The following is a 19130-nucleotide window of genomic DNA, read 5'->3' as shown; positions in this document are numbered from 1 at the left end:
AGGTGTTGCAGGTAGTGTGATGCTCAAGTATTGCAGGTACTGTGATGGCTAAGAGTTTCAGGTAGTGTGATGACAAGGTGTTGCAGGTAGTGTTATGACCAGGTGTTGCAGGAAGTGTGACACTCAGGTGTTGCAGGTAATGTGATGATCAGATGTTGCTGGTAGTGTGATACTCAGGTGTTGCAGGTAGTGTGATGATCAGGCGTTGTAGGTACTGTGAAACACAGGAGTTGCAGGTAGTGTGATGATAAGCTGTTGCAGGTAGTGTGATACTCAGTTGTTGCAGGTAGTGTGATGATCAGGTGTTGCAGGTAGTGTGATACTCACATTGCAGGTAGTGTGATACTCCGATGTGGCAGGAAGTGTGATAAACAGGTGCTGCTGATAGTGTGATGATCAGGTGTTGCAGCTAGCGTGATGGCCAGGTGTTTCAGGTAGAATGATGACCAGGTGTTGCAGGTAGTGTAATGATCAGGTGTAGCAGGTATTGTGAATCTCAGGTGTTGCAGGTAGTGTTATGATCAGGTGTTTCAGGCAGAGTGATGATCAGGTATTGTAGGTAGTGTGATGGGCAGTAGTTGCAGGTAGTGTGATGTCCAGGTGTTGTAGGTATTGTGAAACTCAGGTGTTGCAGGTAGTGTGATACTCAGGTGTTGCAGTTAGTGATACTCAGGTGTTGAAGGTAATGTGATGATCAGGTGTTGCAGGTAGTGTGATCATCAGATGTTGCAGGAAGTGTGATGATCAGGTGTTGCAGGTATTGTGATGAGCAGGTGTTGCAGGAAGTGTGATGATCAGGTGTTGCAGGTAGTGTGATGAGCAGGTGTTGCAGGTGGTGTGATACTCAGGTGTTGCAGGAAGTGTGATGGCTAGATGTTTCAGGTAGAGTGATGAAAAGGTGTTGCAGGTAGTGTGATACTCAAGTGTTGCAGGTAGTGTGATGGCTAGGAGTTACAGGTAATGTGATTACAAGGAGTTACAGGTAGTGTGATACTCAAGTGTTGCAGGTAGTGTGATGGCTAGGAGATACAGGTAGAGTGATGACCAGGTGCTGCAGGTAGTGTGATACTCAGGTGTTGAAGGTAGTGTGATGACCAGGTGTTGCAGGTAGTGTGATGATCAGGTGTTGCAGGTAGTGTGATGATCAGATGTTGCAGGTAGTGTGATAATCAGGTGTTGCAGGTTTTTTGACACTCAGGTGTTGCAGATAGTGTGATACTCAGGTGTTGCAGTTAGAGTGACACTCAGGTGTTGCAGGTAGTGTGATTATCAGGTGTTGCAGGTTGTGTGATCATCAGGTGTTGCAGGAAGTGTGATGATCAGGTGTTGCAGGTATTGTGATGAGCAGGTGTTGCAGGAAGTGTGATGATCAGGTGTTGCTGGTAGTGTGATACTCAGGTGTTGCAGGTAGTGTGATACTCAGGTGTTGCAGTTAGTGATACTCAGTTGTTGCAGGTAGTGTGATGATCAGGTGTTGCAGGTAGTGTGATCAACAGGTGTTGCAGGAACTGTGATGATCAGGTGTTGCAGGTATTGTGATGATCAGGTGTTGCAGGTAGTGTGATGATCAGGTGTTGTTGGTAGTGTGATGATCAGGTGTTGCAGGTATTGTAATGATCAGGAGTTGTAGGAATTTTGATACTCAGGTGTTGCAGGTAGTGTGATGATCAGGTGTTGCAGGAAGTATAATGATCAGGTGTTGCAGGTATTGTAACTCTCAGGTGTTGCAGGTAGTGTGATGATCAGGTGTTACAGGTAGTGTGATACTCAGTTGTTGCAGGTAGTGTGATGATCAGGTGTTGCAGGTAGTGTGATACTCAGGTGTAGCAGGTAGTGTGATGATCAGGTGTTGCATGTATTGTGATACTCAGGTTTTGCAGGTAGTGTGATACTCAGGTGTTGCAGGTAGGTTGATGATCAGGTGTTGAAGGTACTGGGATGATCAGGTGTTGCAGGTAGTGTGATGATCAAGTTTTGAAGGTACAGTTATACTCAGGTGTTGCAGGTAGTGTGATGATCAGGCGTTCCTGGTATTGTGATGATCCGATGTTGCAGGTATTGTGATGATCAAGTGTTGCAGGGAGTGTGATTATCATGTGTGGCAGGTAGTGTAATACTCAGGTGTAGCAGGAAGTGTGATGATAAGGTGTTGCAAGTGTTGTAATACTCAGGTATTGCAGGTAGTGTGATACTCAGGTGTTGCAGGTATTGTGACACTCAGGTGTTGCAGGTAGTGTGATAATCAGGTGTTGCAGTTAGTGATACTCAGTTGTTGCAGGTATTGTAATGATTAGGTGTTGCAGGTAGTGAGATGATCAGATGTTGCAGATAGTGTGATACACAGGCGTTGCAAGTAGTGTGATGATCAGGTGTTTCAGGTAGTGAGAAGACCATGTGTTGCAGTTAGTATGATACTCAGGTGTTGCAGGTAGTGTGATGATCAGAAGTTGCAGGTAGTGTGATACTCAGGTGTTGCAGGTAGTGTGATGATCAGACATGGTAGATACTGTGATACACAGGTGTTACAGGTAGTGTGATGATAAGGTGTTTCAGATAGTGTGATACTCAGGTGTTGCAGATATTGTGATAATCAAGTGTTGCAGGTAGTGTGATGATCAGGTGTTGCAGGTAGTGTGATGGGCAGTAGTTGCAGGTAGTGTGATACTCAGGTTTTGCAGATAGTGTGATAATCAGGCGTTGCAGGAAGTGTGATGCTCAGGTGTTGCAGGTAGTGTGATGATCAAGTGTTGCAGGTAGTGTGACGATCATGTGTGGCAGGTAGTGTGATGATCAGGTGTTGCAGGTAGTGTGATGATCAGGTGTTGTTGGTAGTGTGATGATCAGGTGTTGCAAGTAGTGTAATGATCAGGTGTTGTAGGTATTGTGATATTCAGGTGTTGCAGGTAGTGTGATGATCAGGTGTTGCAGGTTTTGTGATGAGCAGGTGTTGCAGGAAGTGTGATGATCAGGTGTTGCTGGTAGTGTGATACTCAGGTGTTGCAGGTAGTGTGATACTCAGGTGTTGCAGTTAGTGATACTCAGTTGTTGCAGGTAGTGTGATGATCAGGTGTTGCAGGTAGTGTGATCAACAGGTGTTGCAGGAACTGTGATGATCAGGTGTTGCAGGTATTGTGATGATCAGGTGTTGCAGGTAGTGTGATGATCAGGTGTTGTTGGTAGTGTGATGATCAGGTGTTGCAGGTATTGTAATGATCAGGAGTTGTGGGAATTTTGATACTCAGGTGTTGCAGGTAGTGTGATGATCAGGTGTTGCAGGAAGTATAATGATCAGGTGTTGCAGGTATTGTAACTCTCAGGTGTTGCAGGTAGTGTGATGATCAGGTGTTACAGGTAGTGTGATACTCAGTTGTTGCAGGTAGTGTGATGATCAGGTGTTGCAGGTAGTGTGATACTCAGGTGTAGCAGGTAGTGTGATGATCAGGTGTTGCATGTATTGTGATACTCAGATTTTGCAGGTAGTGTGATACTCAGGTGTTGCAGGTAGGTTGATGATCAGGTGTTGAAGGTACTGGGATGATCAGGTGTTGCAGGTAGTGTGATGATCAAGTTTTGAAGGTACAGTTATACTCAGGTGTTGCAGGTAGTGTGATGATCAGGCGTTCCTGGTATTGTGATGATCCGATGTTGCAGGTATTGTGATGATCAAGTGTTGCAGGAAGTGTGATTATCATGTGTGGCAGGTAGTGTAATACTCAGGTGTAGCAGGAAGTGTGATGATAAGGTGTTGCAAGTGTTGTAATACTCAGGTATTGCAGGTAGTGTGATACTCAGGTGTTGCAGGTATTGTGACACTCAGGTGTTGCAGGTAGTGTGATAATCAGGTGTTGCAGTTAGTGATACTCAGTTGTTGCAGGTATTGTAATGATTAGGTGTTGCAGGTAGTGAGATGATCAGATGTTGCAGATAGTGTGATACACAGGCGTTGCAAGTAGTGTGATGATCAGGTGTTTCAGGTAGTGAGAAGACCATGTGTTGCAGTTAGTATGATACTCAGGTGTTGCAGGTAGTGTGATGATCAGAAGTTGCAGGTAGTGTGATACTCAGGTGTTGCAGGTAGTGTGATGATCAGACATTGTAGATACTGTGATACACAGGTGTTACAGGTAGTGTGATGATAAGGTGTTTCAGATAGTGTGATACTCAGGTGTTGCAGATATTGTGATAATCAAGTGTTGCAGGTAGTGTGATGATCAGGTGTTGCAGGTAGTGTGATGGGCAGTAGTTGCAGGTAGTGTGATACTTAGGTTTTGCAGATAGTGTGATAATCAGGCGTTGCAGGAAGTGTGATGCTCAGGTGTTGCAGGTAGTGTGATGATCAAGTGTTGCAGGTAGTGTGACGATCATGTGTGGCAGGTAGTGTGATGATCAGGTGTTGCAGGTAGTGTGATGATCAGGTGTTGTTGGTAGTGTGATGATCAGGTGTTGCAAGTAGTGTAATGATCAGGTGTTGTAGGTATTGTGATATTCAGGTGTTGCAGGTAGTGTGATGATCAGGTGTTGCAGGTAGTGTGATGATCACGTGTTGCAGGTAGTGTGATGATCAGGTGTTGCAGGTAGTGTGATGATCAGGTGTTGCAGGTAGTGTGATATTCCGATGTGGCAGGAAATGTGAAAACCAGGTGTTGCTGATAGTGTGATGATCAGGTTTTACAGGTAGTGTGATTGCCAGGTGTGTCAGATAGTGTGATGACAAGATGTTGCGGGTAGTGTGATACTCAGGTGTTACATGTAGTGTGATAGCCAGGTGTTTCAGGTAGTGTGATGAGAAGGTGTTGCAGGTAGTGTGATACTCAAGTGTTGCAGGTAGTGTGATACTCCGATGTGGCAGGAAGTGTGATAACCAGGTGCTGCTGATAGTGTGATGATCAGGTGTTGCAGGTAGTGTGATCGCCAGGTGTTTCAGGTAGAATGATGACCAGGTGTTACAGGTAGTGTAATGATCAGGTGTAGCAGGTATTGTGATTCTCAGGTGTTGCAGGTAGTGTGATACTCAGGTGTTGCAGGTATTTTGACACTCAGGTGTTCCAGGTAGTGTGATACTCAGGTGTTGCAGTTAGTGATACTCAGGTGTTGCAGGTAGTGTGATGATCAGGTGTTGCAGGTAGTGTGATCATCAGATGTTGCAGGAAGTGTGATGATCAGGTGTTGCAGGTATTGTGATGAGCAGGTGTTGCAGGAAGTGTGATGATCAGGTGTTGCAGGTAGTGTGATACTCAAGTGTTGCAGGTAGTGTGATGGCTAGGAGTTACAGGTAATGTGATGACAAGGAGTTACAGGTAGTGTGATACTCAAGTGTTGCAAGTAGTGTGATGGCTAGGAGATACAGGTAGTGTGATGAAAAGACGTTACAGGTAGTGTGATGACCAGGTGCTGCAGGTAGTGTGATACTCAGGTGTTGCAGGTAGTGTGATGATCAGCTGTTCCAGATATTGTGATACAAAGGTGCTGCAAGTAGTGTGATGATCAGGTATTGCAGGTAGTGTGATGATCAGGTGTTGCAGGTAGTGTGATGATCAGGTGTTGCAGGTATTGTGATACTCAGGTGTTGCAGGTATTGTGATACTCAGGTGTTGCAGGTAGTGTGATACTCAGGTGTTGCAGGTATTTTGACACTCAGGTGTTGCAGGTAGTGTGATAATCAGGTGTTGCAGGTAGAGTGATGTCCAGGAGTTTGAGGTAGTGTGATGACAAGTTGTTGCATGTAGTGTGATACTCAAGTGTTGCAGGTAGTGTGATGGCTAGGAGTTACAGGTAATGTGATGACAAGGAGTTATAGTTAGTGTGATTACCTGTAGTTTCAGGTAGTTTGATGATCAGGTGTTGCAGGTAGTGTCATGATCAGGTGTTGCAAGTAGTGTGATGATCAGGTATTGCAGGTAGTGGGATAGCTAGGTGTTTCAGGTAGTATGATGACCAGGTGCTGCAGGTAGAGTGATACTCAGGTGTTGCAGGTAGAGTGATTACCAGGTGTTGCAGGTAGTGTGATGATCAGGTGTTGCAGGTAGTTTGATGATCAAGTGTTGTAGGTATTGTGATACTCAGGTGTTGCAGGTTGTGTGATAATCAGGTGTTACAGGTAGTGTGATGATCAGGTGTTGCAGATAGTGTGGTGCACAGTTGTTGCAAGTAGTGTGATGACCAAATGTTGCAGGTAGTGTGATGACCAAATGTTGCAGGTAGTGTGATGATCAGGTGTTGCAGGTAGTGTGACACTCAGGTGCTGCAGGTAGTGTGATGATCAGGTGTTGCAGGTAGTGTGATGATCAGGTGTTGCAGGTAGTGATCCTCAGGTATTGCAGGTATTGTGATACTCAGGTGTTGCAGGTAGTGTAACGACCAGGTGTTGCAGGTAGTGTAACGACCAGGTGTTGCAGGTAGTGTGATGATCAGGTGTTGTAGGTAGTGTAATGATAAGGTGTAGCAGGTATTGTCATTCTCAGGTGTTGCAGGTAGTGTAATACTCAGGTGTTGCAGGTAGTGTGATGATCAGGTGTTCCAGATAGTATGATACAAAGGTGTTGCAAGTAGTGTGATGATCAGGTGTTGCAGGTAGTGTGATGATCAGGTGTTGCAGATAGTGTGATGATTATGTGTTGCAGGTAATGTGATGATCAGATGTTGCAGGTAGTGTGATGAGCAGGTGTTGCAGGTAGTGTGATACTCAGATGTTGCAGGTAGTGTGATACTCCGAAGTGGCAGGAAGTGTGATACTCAGGTGTTGCTGGTAGCGTGATACTCAGGTATTGCAGGTAGTGTGATACTCAGGGGTTCCAGGTAGTGTGATACTCAGGTGTTGCAGGTAGTGTGATACTCAGGTGTTGCAGGTAGTGTGATACTCAGGTGTTGCAGGTAGTGTGATACTCAGTTGTTGCAGGTGGTGGGATGATCAGTTGTGGCAGGTAGTGTGATACTCAGGTGTTGCAGGTGGTGTGATAATCAGGTGTTGCAGCGAGTGTTATACTCAAGTACTGCAGGTAGTGTGATACTCAGGTGTTGCAGGTAGTGTGATACTCAGGTGTTTCAGGTAGTGTGATACTCAGGTACTGCAAGTAGTGTGATACACAGGTGTTGCAGGTAGTGTGATACTCAGGTGTTTCAGGTAGTGTGACACTGAGGTATTGCAAGTAGTGTAATACTCAGGTGTTACAGGTAGTGTGATACTCAGGTGTTGCAGGTAGTGTGATACTCAGGTGTTACAGGTGGTGTGATGATCAGGTGTTTCAGGTAGAGTGATGATCAGATGTTGCAGGTAATGTGATGACCAGGTGTTTCAGGAAGTGTGATAATTAGGTGTTGCAGATACTGTGATGATCAGGTGTTGCAGGTAGTGTGATGATCAGGTGTTGCAGGTAGTGATCCTCAGGTATTGCAGGTATTGTGATACTCAGGTGTTGCAGGTAGTGTAACGACCAGGTGTTGCAGGTAGTGTAACGACCAGGTGTTGCAGGTAGTGTGATGATCAGGTGTTAGGTAGTGTAATGATAAGGTGTAGCAGGTATTGTCATTCTCAGGTGTTGCAGGTAGTGTAATACTCAGGTGTTGCAGGTAGTGTGATGATCAGGTGTTCCAGATAGTATGATACAAAGGTGTTGCAAGTAGTGTGATGATCAGGTGTTGCAGGTAGTGTGATGATCAGGTGTTGCAGATAGTGTGATGATTATGTGTTGCAGGTAATGTGATGATCAGATGTTGCAGGTAGTGTGATGAGCAGGTGTTGCAGGTAGTGTGATACTCAGATGTTGCAGGTAGTGTGATACTCCGAAGTGGCAGGAAGTGTGATACTCAGGTGTTGCTGGTAGCGTGATACTCAGGTATTGCAGGTAGTGTGATACTCAGGGGTTCCAGGTAGTGTGATACTCAGGTGTTGCAGGTAGTGTGATACTCAGGTGTTGCAGGTAGTGTGATACTCAGGTGTTGCAGGTAGTGTGATACTCAGTTGTTGCAGGTGGTGGGATGATCAGTTGTGGCAGGTAGTGTGATACTCAGGTGTTGCAGGTGGTGTGATAATCAGGTGTTGCAGGGAGTGTTATACTCAAGTACTGCAGGTAGTGTGATACTCAGGTGTTGCAGGTAGTGTGATACTCAGGTGTTTCAGGTAGTGTGATACTCAGGTATTGCAAGTAGTGTGATACACAGGTGTTGCAGGTAGTGTGATACTCAGGTGTTTCAGGTAGTGTGATACTGAGGTATTGCAAGTAGTGTGATACTCAGGTGTTACAGGTAGTGTGATACTCAGGTGTTGCAGGTAGTGTGATACTCAGGTGTTACAGGTGGTGTGATGATCAGGTGTTTCAGGTAGAGTGATGATCAGATGTTGCAGGTAATGTGATGACCAGGTGTTTAAGGAAGTGTGATAATTAGGTGTTGCAGATACTGTGATGATCAGGTGTTGCAGGTAGTGTGATACAGAGGTGTTGCAGGTAGTGTGATACACAGGTGTTGCAGGTAGTGTGATACTCAGGTGTTTCAGGTAGTGTGATACTGAGGTATTGCAAGTAGTGTGATACTCAGGTGTTACAGGTAGTGTGATACTCAGGTGTTGCAGGTAGTGTGACTCAGGTGTTGCAGGTAGTGTGATTATCAGGTGTTGCAGGTAGTGTGACACTCAGGTGTTGCATATTGTGTGATTCTCCGGAGTTGCAAGTAGTGTGATAACCAGGTGTTGCAGGTAGTGTGATACTCAGGTGTTGCAGGTAGAGTGATGATCAGGTGTTGCAGGTGGTGTGATGATCAGACATTGTATATACTGTGATACACAGGTGTTACAGGTAGTGTGATGATAAGGTGTTTCAGATAGTGTGATACTCAGGTGTTGCAGGTAGTGTGATGATCAGACATTGTAGATACTGTGATACACAGGTGTTACAGATAGTGTGATGATAAGGTGTTTCAGATAGTGTGATACTCAGGTGTTGCAGGTATTGTGATAATCAAGTGTTGCAGGTAGTGTCATGATCAGGTGTTGCAGGTAGTGTGATGGGCAGTAGTTGCAGGTAGTGTGAAACTCAGGTTTTGCAGATAGTGTGATAATCAGGTGTTGCAGGAAGTGTGATGGTTAGGTGTTGCAGGTAGTGTGATGATCAAGTGTTGAAGGTAGTGTGACGATCATGTGTGGCAGGTAGTGTGATGATCAGGTGTTGCAGGTAGTGTGATGATCAGGTGTTGTTGGTATTGTGATGATCAGGTGTTGCAAGTAGTGTAATGATCAGGTGTTGTAGGTATTGTGATATTCAGGTGTTGCAGGTAGTGTGATGATCAGGTGTTGCAGGTAGTGTGATGATTACGTGTTGCAGGTAGTGTGATGATCAGGTGTTGCAGGTAGTGTGATGATCACTTGTTGCAGGTAGTGTAATAATCAGGTTTTGCAGGTAGTGTGATACTCCGATGTGGCAGGAAATGTGAAAACCAGGTGTTGCTGATAGTGTGATGATCAGGTGTTGCAGGTAGTGTGATTGCCAGGTGTTTCAGGTAGTGTGATGACAAGATGTTGCGGGTAGTGTGATACTCAGGCGTTACAGGTATTGTGATACTCAGGTGTTTCAGGTAGTGTGATGAGAAGGTGTTGCAGGTAGTGTGATACTCAAGTGTTGCAGGTAGTGTGATACTCCGATGTGGCAAGAAGTGTGATAACCAGATGCTGCTGATAGTGTGATGATCAGGTGTTGCAGGTAGTGTGATCGCCAGGTGTTTCTGGTAGAATGATGACCAGGTGTTGCAGGTAGTGTAATGATCAGGTGTAGCAGGTATTGTAATTCTCAGGTGTTGAAGGTAGTGTGATACTCAGGTGTTGCAGGTATTGTGATACTCAGGTGTTGCAGGTAGTGTGATACTCAGGTGTTGCAGGTATTTTGACACTCAGGTGTTGCAGGTAGTGTGATAATCAGGTGTTGCAGGTAGAGTGATGGCCAGGTGTTTGAGGCAGTGTGATGACAAGTTGTTGCAGGTAGTTTTATACTCAAGTGTTGCAGGTAGTGTGATGGCTAGGAGTTAAAGGTAATGTGATGACAAGGAGTTATAGGTAGTGTGATGACCAGGTGCTGCAGGTAGTGTGATGATCAGGTGTTGCAGGTAGTGATCCTCAGGTGTTGCAGGTATTGTGATACTCAGGTGTTGCAGGTAGTGTAACGACCAGGTGTTGCAGGTAGTGTGATGATCAGGTGTTGTAGGTAATGTAATGATCAGGTGTGTGATACTCAGATGTTGCAGGTAGTGTGATACTCCGAAGTGGCAGGAAGTGTGATACTAAGGTGTTGCTGCTAGCGTGATACTCAGGTATTGCAGGTAGTGTGATACTCATGGGTTCCAGGTAGTGTGATACTCAGGTGTTGCAGGTAGTGTGATACTCCGATGTGGCAAGAAGTTTGATAACCAGGTGCTGCTGATAGTGTGATGATCATGTGTTGCAGGTAGTGTGATCGCCAGGTGTTTCTGGTAGAATGATGACCAGGTGTTGCAGGTAGTGTAATGATCAGGTGTAGCAGGTATTGTAATTCTCAGGTGTTGAAGGTAGTGTGATACTCAGGTGTTGCAGGTATTGTGATACTCAGGTGTTGCAGGTAGTGTGATACTCAGGTGTTGCAGGTATTTTGACACTCAGGTGTTGCAGGTAGTGTGATAATCAGGTGTTGCAGGTAGAGTGATGGCCAGGTGTTTGAGGTAGTGTGATGACAAGTTGTTGCAGGTAGTTTTATACTCAAGTGTTGCAGGTAGTGTGATGGCTAGGAGTTAAAGGTAATGTGATGACAAGGAGTTATAGGTAGTGTGATGACCAGGTGCTGCAGGTAGTGTGATGATCAGGTGTTGCAGGTAGTGATCCTCAGGTGTTGCAGGTATTGTGATACTCAGGTGTTGCAGGTAGTGTAACGACCAGGTGTTGCAGGTAGTGTGATGATCAGGTGTTGTAGGTAATGTAATGATCAGGTGTAGCAGGTATTGTCATTCTCAGATGTTGCAGGTAGTGTAATACTCAGTGTTGCAGGTAGTGTGATGATCAGGTGTTGTAGGTAATGTAATGATCAGGTGTAGCAGGTATTGTCATTCTCAGATGTTGCAGGTAGTGTAATACTCAGTGTTGCAGGTAGTGTGATGATCAGGTGTTCCAGATAGTGTGATACAAAGGTGTTGCAAGTAGTGTGATGATCAGGTGTTGCAGGTAGTGTGATGATCAGGTGTTGCAGATAGTGTGATGATTAGGTGTTGCAGGTAATGTGATGATCAGATGTTGCAGGTAGTGTGATGAGCAGGTGTTGCAGGTAGTGTGATACTCAGATGTTGCAGGTAGTGTGATACTCCGAAGTGGCAGGAAGTGTGATACTAAGGTGTTGCTGCTAGCGTGATACTCAGGTATTGCAGGTAGTGTGATACTCATGGGTTCCAGGTAGTGTGATACTCAGGTGTTGCAGGTAGTGTGATACTCCGATGTGGCAAGAAGTGTGATAACCAGGTGCTGCTGATAGTGTGATGATCATGTGTTGCAGGTAGTGTGATCGCCAGGTGTTTCTGGTAGAATGATGACCAGGTGTTGCAGGTAGTGTAATGATCAGGTGTAGCAGGTATTGTAATTCTCAGGTGTTGAAGGTAGTGTGATACTCAGGTGTTGCAGGTATTGTGATACTCAGGTGTTGCAGGTAGTGTGATACTCAGGTGTTGCAGGTATTTTGACACTCAGGTGTTGCAGGTAGTGTGATAATCAGGTGTTGCAGGTAGAGTGATGGTCAGGTGTTTGAGGTAGTGTGATGACAAGTTGTTGCAGGTAGTGTGATACTCAAGTGTTGCAGGTAGTGTGATGGCTAGGAGTTAAAGGTAATGTGATGACAAGGTGTTATAGGTAGTGTGATGACCAGGTGCTGCAGGTAGTGTGATGATCAGGTGTTGCAGGTAGTGATCCTCAGGTGTTGCAGGTATTGTGATACTCAGGTGTTGCAGGTAGTGTAACGACCAGGTGTTGCAGGTAGTGTGATGAACAGGTGTTGTAGGTAGTGTAATGATCAGGTGTAGCAGGTATTGTCATTCTCAGATGTTGCAGGTAGTGTAAAACTCAGGTGTTGCAGGTAGTGTGATGATCAGGTGTTCCAGATAGTGTGATACAAAGGTGTTGCAAGTAGTGTGATGATCAGGTGTTGCAGGTAGTGTGATGATCAGGTGTTGAAGATAGTGTGATGATTAGGTGTTGCAGGTAATGTGATGATCAGATGTTGCAGGTAGTGTGATGAGCAGGTGTTGCAGGTAGTGTGATACTCAGATGTTGCAGGTAGTGTGATACTCCGAAGTGGCAGGAAGTGTGATACTCAGGTGTTGCTGGTAGCGTGATACTCAGGTATTGCAGGTAGTGTGATACTCATGGGTTCCAGGTAGTGTGATACTCAGGTGTTGCAGGTAGTGTGATACTCAGGTGTTGCAGGTAGTGTAATGATCAGGTGCTGCAGGTAGTGTGATATTCAGGTGTTGCAGGTAGTGTGATTACCTGTAGTTTCAGGTAGTGTGATGATCAGGTGTTGCAGGTAGTGTCATGACCAGGTGTTGCAAGTAGTGTGAAGATCAGGTATTGCAGGTAGTGTGATAGCTAGGTGTTTCAGGTAGTATGATGACCAGGTGCTGCAGGTAGAGTGATACTCAGGTGTTGCAGGTAGTGTGATTACCAGGTGTTGTAGGTAGTGTGATGATCAGGTGTTGCAGGTAGTTTGATGATCAAGTGTTGTAGGTATTGTGATACTCAGGTGTTGCAGGTTGTGTGATAATCAGGTGTTACAGGATGTGTGATGATCAGGTGTTGCAGATAGTGTGGTGCACAGGTGTTGCAAGTAGTGTGATGACCAAATGTTGCAGGTAGTGTGATGACCAAATGTTGCAGGTAGTTTGATGATCAGGTGTTGCAGGTAGTGTGACACTCAGGTGCTGCAGGTAGTGTGATGATCAGGTGTTGCAGGTAGTGTGATGATCAGGTGTTGCAGGTAGTGATCCTCAGGTGTTGCAGGTATTGTGATACTCAGGTGTTGCAGGTAGCGTAACGACCAGGTGTTGCCGGTAGTGTGATGATCAGGTGTTGTAGGTAGTGTAATGATCAGGTGTAGCAGGTATTGTCATTCTCAGGTGTTGCAGGTAGTGTAATACTCAGGTGTTGCAGGTAGTGTAAAACTCAGGTGTTGCAGGTAGTGTGATGATCAGGTGTTCCAGATAGTGATACAAAGGTGTTGCAAGTAGTGTGATGATCAGGTGTTGCAGGTAGTGTGATGATCAGGTGTTGCAGATAATGTGATGATTAGGTGTTGAAGGTAATGTGATGATCAGATGTTGCAGGTAGTGTGATGAGCAGGTGTTGCAGGTAGTGTGATACTCAGGTGTTGCAGGTAGTGTGATGATCAGGTGTTGCAGGTAGTGTGACACTCAGGTGTTGCAGGTAGTGATGCTCAGGTGTTGCAGGTATTGTGATACTCAGGTGTTGAAGGTAGTGTAATGACCATGTGTTGCAGGTAGTGTGATGATCAGGTGTTGTAGGTATTGTAATGATCAGGTGTAGCAGGTATTGTTATTCTCAGGTGTTGCAGGTAGTGTAATACTCATTTGTTGCAGGTAGTGTGATGATCAGGTGTTGCAGATAGTGTGATGATCAGGTGTTGCAGGTAATGTGATGATCAGATGTTGAAGGAAGTGTGATGAGCAGGTATTGCAGGTAGTGTGATACTCAGGTGTTGCAGGTAGTGTGATACTCAGGGGTTGCAGGTAGTGTGATACTCAGGTGTTGCAGGTAGTGTGATACTCAGGTGATGCAGGTAGTGTGATACTCAGGTGTTGCAGGTGGTGTGATAATCAGGTGTTGCAGGTAGTGTTATACTCAAGTACTGCAGGTAGTGTGATACTTAGGTGTTGCAGGTCGTGTGATACACAGGTGTTGCAGGTAGTGTGATACTCAGGTGTTTCAGGTAGTGTAATACTCAGGTATTGCATGTAGTGTGATACTCAGGTGTTGCAGGTAGTGTGATACTTAGGTGTTGCAGGTAGTGTGATACTCAGGTGTTACAGGTGGTGTGATGATCAGGTGTTTCAGGTAGAGTGATGATCAGGTGTTGCAGATAGTGTAATTATCAGGTGTTGCAGGTAGTGTGATGACCAGGTGTTGCAGGTAGTGTGAGTATAAGGTGTTGCAGGTATTGGGATGATCAGATGTTGCAGTTATTGAGATACTCAGGTTTTGCAGGTAGTGTGATGATCAGGAGGAGCAGATAGTGTGTTGACCAGGTGTTGCAGGTAGTGTGACTCAGGTGTTGCAGGTAGTGTGATTATCAGGTGTTGCAGGTAGTGTGACACTCAGGTGTTGCAGATAGTATGATTCACCGGAGTTGCAGGTAGTGTGATAACCAGGTGTTGCAGGTAGTGTGATACTCAGGTGTTGCAGGTAGAGTGATGATCAGGTGTTGCAGGTGGTGTGATGATCAGATGTTGCAGGTAGAGTGATGAGCAGGTGTTGCAGGTGGTGTGATGATCAGATGTTGCAGGTAGAGTGATGAGCAGGTGTTGCTGGTAGTGTGATGATCAGGTGTTGCAGGTAGTGTGACACTCAGGTGCTGCAGGTAGTGAGATGATCAGGTGTTGAAGGTAGTGTGATGATCAGGTGTTGCAGGTAGTGATGCTCAGGTGTTGCAGGTATTGTGATACTCAGGTGTTGTAGGCAGTGTAATGACCAGGTGTTGCAGGTAGTGTGATGATCAGGTGTTGTAGGTAGTGTAATGATCATGTGTAGCAGGCATTGTCATTCTCAGGTGTTGCAGGTAGTGTAATACTCAGGTGTTGCAGGTAGTGTGATGATCAGGTGTTCCAGATAGTGTGATACAAAGGTGTTGCAGGTAATGTGATAATCAGATGTTGCAGGTAGTGTGATAAGCAGGTGTTGCAGGTAGTGTGATACTCCGATGTGGCAGGAAGTGTGATACTCAGGTGTTGCTGGTAGCGTGATACTAAGGTATTGTAGGTAGGTTGATACTCAGAGGTTGCAGGTAGTGTGATACTCAGGTGTTGCAGGTAGTGTGATACGCAGGTGTTGCAGGTAGTGTAATACTCAGTTGTGGCAGGTGGTGTGATGATCAGGTGTGGCAGGTAGTGTGATACTCAGGTGTTGCAGGTGGTGTGATAATCAGGTGTTGCATGTAGTGTTATACTCAAGTACTGCAGGTAGTGTGATACTCAGGTGTTGCAGGTAGTGTGATACACAGGTGTTGCAGGTAGTGTGATACTCAGGTGTTTCAGGTAGTGTGATACTCAGGTGTTACAGGTGGTGTGATGATCACGTGTTTCAGGTAGAGTGATGATCAGGTGTTGCAGGTAGTGTAATTATCAGGTGTTGCAGGTAGTGTGATGACCAGGTGTTTCAGGAAGTGTGATAATTAGGTGTTGCAGATAGTTTATTACTTAGGTGTTGCAGATAGTTTGTTACTTAGGTGTTGCAGGTACTGTGATGATCTGGTGTTGCAGGTACTGTGATGATCAGGTGTTGCAGGTAGTGTGATACAGAGGTGTTGCAGGTAGTGTGATGATCAGGTGTTGCAGGTAGTGTGAGTATCAGGTGTTGCAGGTATTGTGACGATCAGATGTTGCAGGTATTGAGATACTCAGGTTTTGCAGGTAGTGTGATGATCAGGAGCAGCAGATAGTGTGTTGACCAGGTGTTGCAGGTAGTGTGACTCAGGTGTTGCAGGTTGTTACGGACCCGAGCCCAATGTCCGAGCACGGAGCAGTGACGACCACGCCATCTGTGGGTCAGCTCCCGAAACCCCCTCCAAATGGACGACGACACCTGGTGAGGACGAGGTGTACGGGCCACAAGGGCCAGTTTCCAGTCCTGATCAGCTCATAACACAGCCGCTGCTGACCTCTGGTGAGGTGGCGCTCAGACAGCAACGCCATCTATGGAGTGTATAGGTGGGCGTTTGGGTCTGAGCCGGTAAGTGACATGCCCTAGTGTGTCTCTATTATTGATAGAGATATTATTATTGCTATTGATTGATTATTGATATTATTGATACCCTTCATGCAACACCTGTGTATCACACTATCTGCAACACCTGATCATCACACTACCTGCAACACCTGAATATCTCACTACCTCCAACACCTGACAATCACAATACTTGCAACACCTGAGTATCACATTACCTGCAACATCTGATCATCTCACTACCTGCAACACCTGCTCATCACACTACCTGCAACACCTGATGATCACACTACCTACAACACCTGATCATCACACTACCTGCAACACCTGATCATCACCCTTCTTGCAACACCTGTGTATCACACTATCTGCAACACCTGATCATCACACAACCTGCAACACCTGAATATCACACTACCTCCAACACCTGACAATCACAATACTTGCAACACCTGAGTATCACATTACCTGCAACATCTGATCATCTCACTACCTGCAACACCTGATCATTACAATACCTGCAACACCTGATCATCACACTACCTACAACACCTGATCATCACACTACCTGCATCACCTGATCATCACACTACCTACAACACCTGTTCATCACACTATCAGCAACACCTGTTTATCACACTTCTCGCCACATCGGAGTATCACACTACCTGCAACACCTGAGTATCACACTACCTGCAACACCTGAGTATCATACTACATGCAACACCTGCTCATTACAACCTGCAACACCTGATCATCACACTAGCTGCAACACCTTTGTATCACACTATCTGGAACACCTGATCATCACACTACCTGCAACACCTGAGTATCACACTACCTTCAACACCTGAGAATCACAATACCTGCTACACCTGATCATTACACTACCTGCAACACCTGATCATCACACTACCTGCAACACCTGATCATCACACTATCAGCAACACATGGTTTTCACACTTCCTGCCACATGGGAGTATCACACTACCTGCAACACCTGAGTATCACACTACCTGCAACACCTGCTTATTCAACTACATGCAACATCTGATCATTACAGTACCTGCAACACCTGATCATCACACTACCTACAACTCCTGATCATCACACTACCTGCAACACCTGATCATCACACTACCTGCAACACCTGATCATCACACTACCTGCAACACCTGATCATCACACTACCTGCAACACCTGGTTATCTCATTACCTTCAACACCTGAGTATCACACTACCTGCAGCACCTGGTCATCACACTACCTGTAACTCCTTGTCATCACATTACCTGTATCTCCTAGCCATCACACTACCTGCAACACTTGAGTATCACACTACCTGCAACACCTTGTCATCACACTACCTGAAACACCTTGCTATCACACTACCTGCAACACCTGAGTACAACACTACCTGGAACATCTGGTCATCGCACTATCTGCAGCACCTGGTCGTTACACTACCTGCAACACCTGAGGATCACTACCTGCAACACCTGATCATCACACTACCTGCAACACCTGATCATCACACTACCTGCAGCACCTGAGTGTCACACTACCTGCAACACCTGATCATCACACTACCTGCAACATTTGGTCATCACACTACTTGCAACACCTGTGCACCACACTATCTGCAACACCTGATCATCACACTACCTGTAACACCTAATTATCACACAACCTGCAACACCTGAGTATCACAATACCTACAACACTTGATCATCAAACCACCTGCAACACCTGATCATCACACTACCTGCAACACCTGGTAATCACTCTACCTGCAACACCTGAGTATCACTCTACCTGCAGCACCTAGTCATCATACTACCTGAAACACCTAGCTATCACACTACCTGCAATACCTGATCATCACACTACTTGCAACACCTGATCATGACACTACCTGCAACACCTGATCATCACACTACCTGAAACTACAGGTAATCACACTACCTGCAACACCTGAATATCACACTACCTGCAGCACCTGTTCATCACACTTACTATAACTCCTTGTCATCACATTACCTGTAACTCCTAGCCATCACACTACCTCAAACACCTGGACATCACTCTACCTGCAACACCTGATTATCACACTACCTGCAACACCTGAGTGTCAAAATACCTGCAACACCTGAGTATCACACTACCTGCAACACCTGAGTATCACAATACCTGCAACACCTGAGTATCACAATACCTGCAACACCTGATCATCACACTACCTGCAACACCTGATCATCACACTACCTGCAATACCTGATCATCACACTACTTGCAGCACCTTTGTATCACACTATCTGGAACAGCTGATCATCACACTACCTGCAACACCTGAGTATCACACTACCTGCAGCACCTGGTCATCATACTACATGTAACGTCTTTTCATCACACTACCTGTATCTCCTAGCCATCACACTACCTGCAACACTTGAGTATCACACTACCTGTAACTCCTTGTCATCACATTACCTGTAACTCCTAGCCATCACACTACCTGCAACACTTGAGTATCACACTACCTGCAACACCTGATCATCACACTTCCTGCAACACCTGCTCATCACAATACCTACAACACCTGATCATCACACTTCCTGCAACATCTGATGATCACACTACCTGCAACACCTGATCATCACATTACCTGCAACACCTGAGTATCACTAACTGCAACACCTGAGTATCACACTACCTGCAACACCTGAGTGTCAAAATACCTGCAACACCTGAGTATCACACTACCTGCAACACCTGAGTTTCACAATACCTGCAACACCTGGGCATCACACTACCTTCAAGACCTGAGAATCACAATACCTGCTGCTCCTGATCATTACACTACCTGCAACACCTGGTCATCATTCTACCTGAAACACCTGGCGATCACACTACCTGCAACACCTGATCATCACACTATCAGCAGCACCTGGTTATCACACTTCCTGCCACATTGGAGTATCACACTACCTGCAACACTTGAGTATCACACTACCTGCAACACCTTCTCATCACACTACCTGAAACACCTGGCTATCACACTACCTGTAGCACCTGAGTATCACGCTACCCGCAACATCTTGTCATCACACTACCTGAAACACCTGGCAATCACACTACCTGTAACACCTGATCATCACACTATCAGCAACACCTGGTTTTCA

Source organism: Procambarus clarkii, chromosome 36 (genome assembly GCF_040958095.1).
Source record: "Procambarus clarkii isolate CNS0578487 chromosome 36, FALCON_Pclarkii_2.0, whole genome shotgun sequence".
NCBI classification, from domain to species: Eukaryota; Metazoa; Arthropoda; class Malacostraca; order Decapoda; family Cambaridae; genus Procambarus; species Procambarus clarkii.
This window is presented reverse-complemented; position numbering follows the sequence as displayed.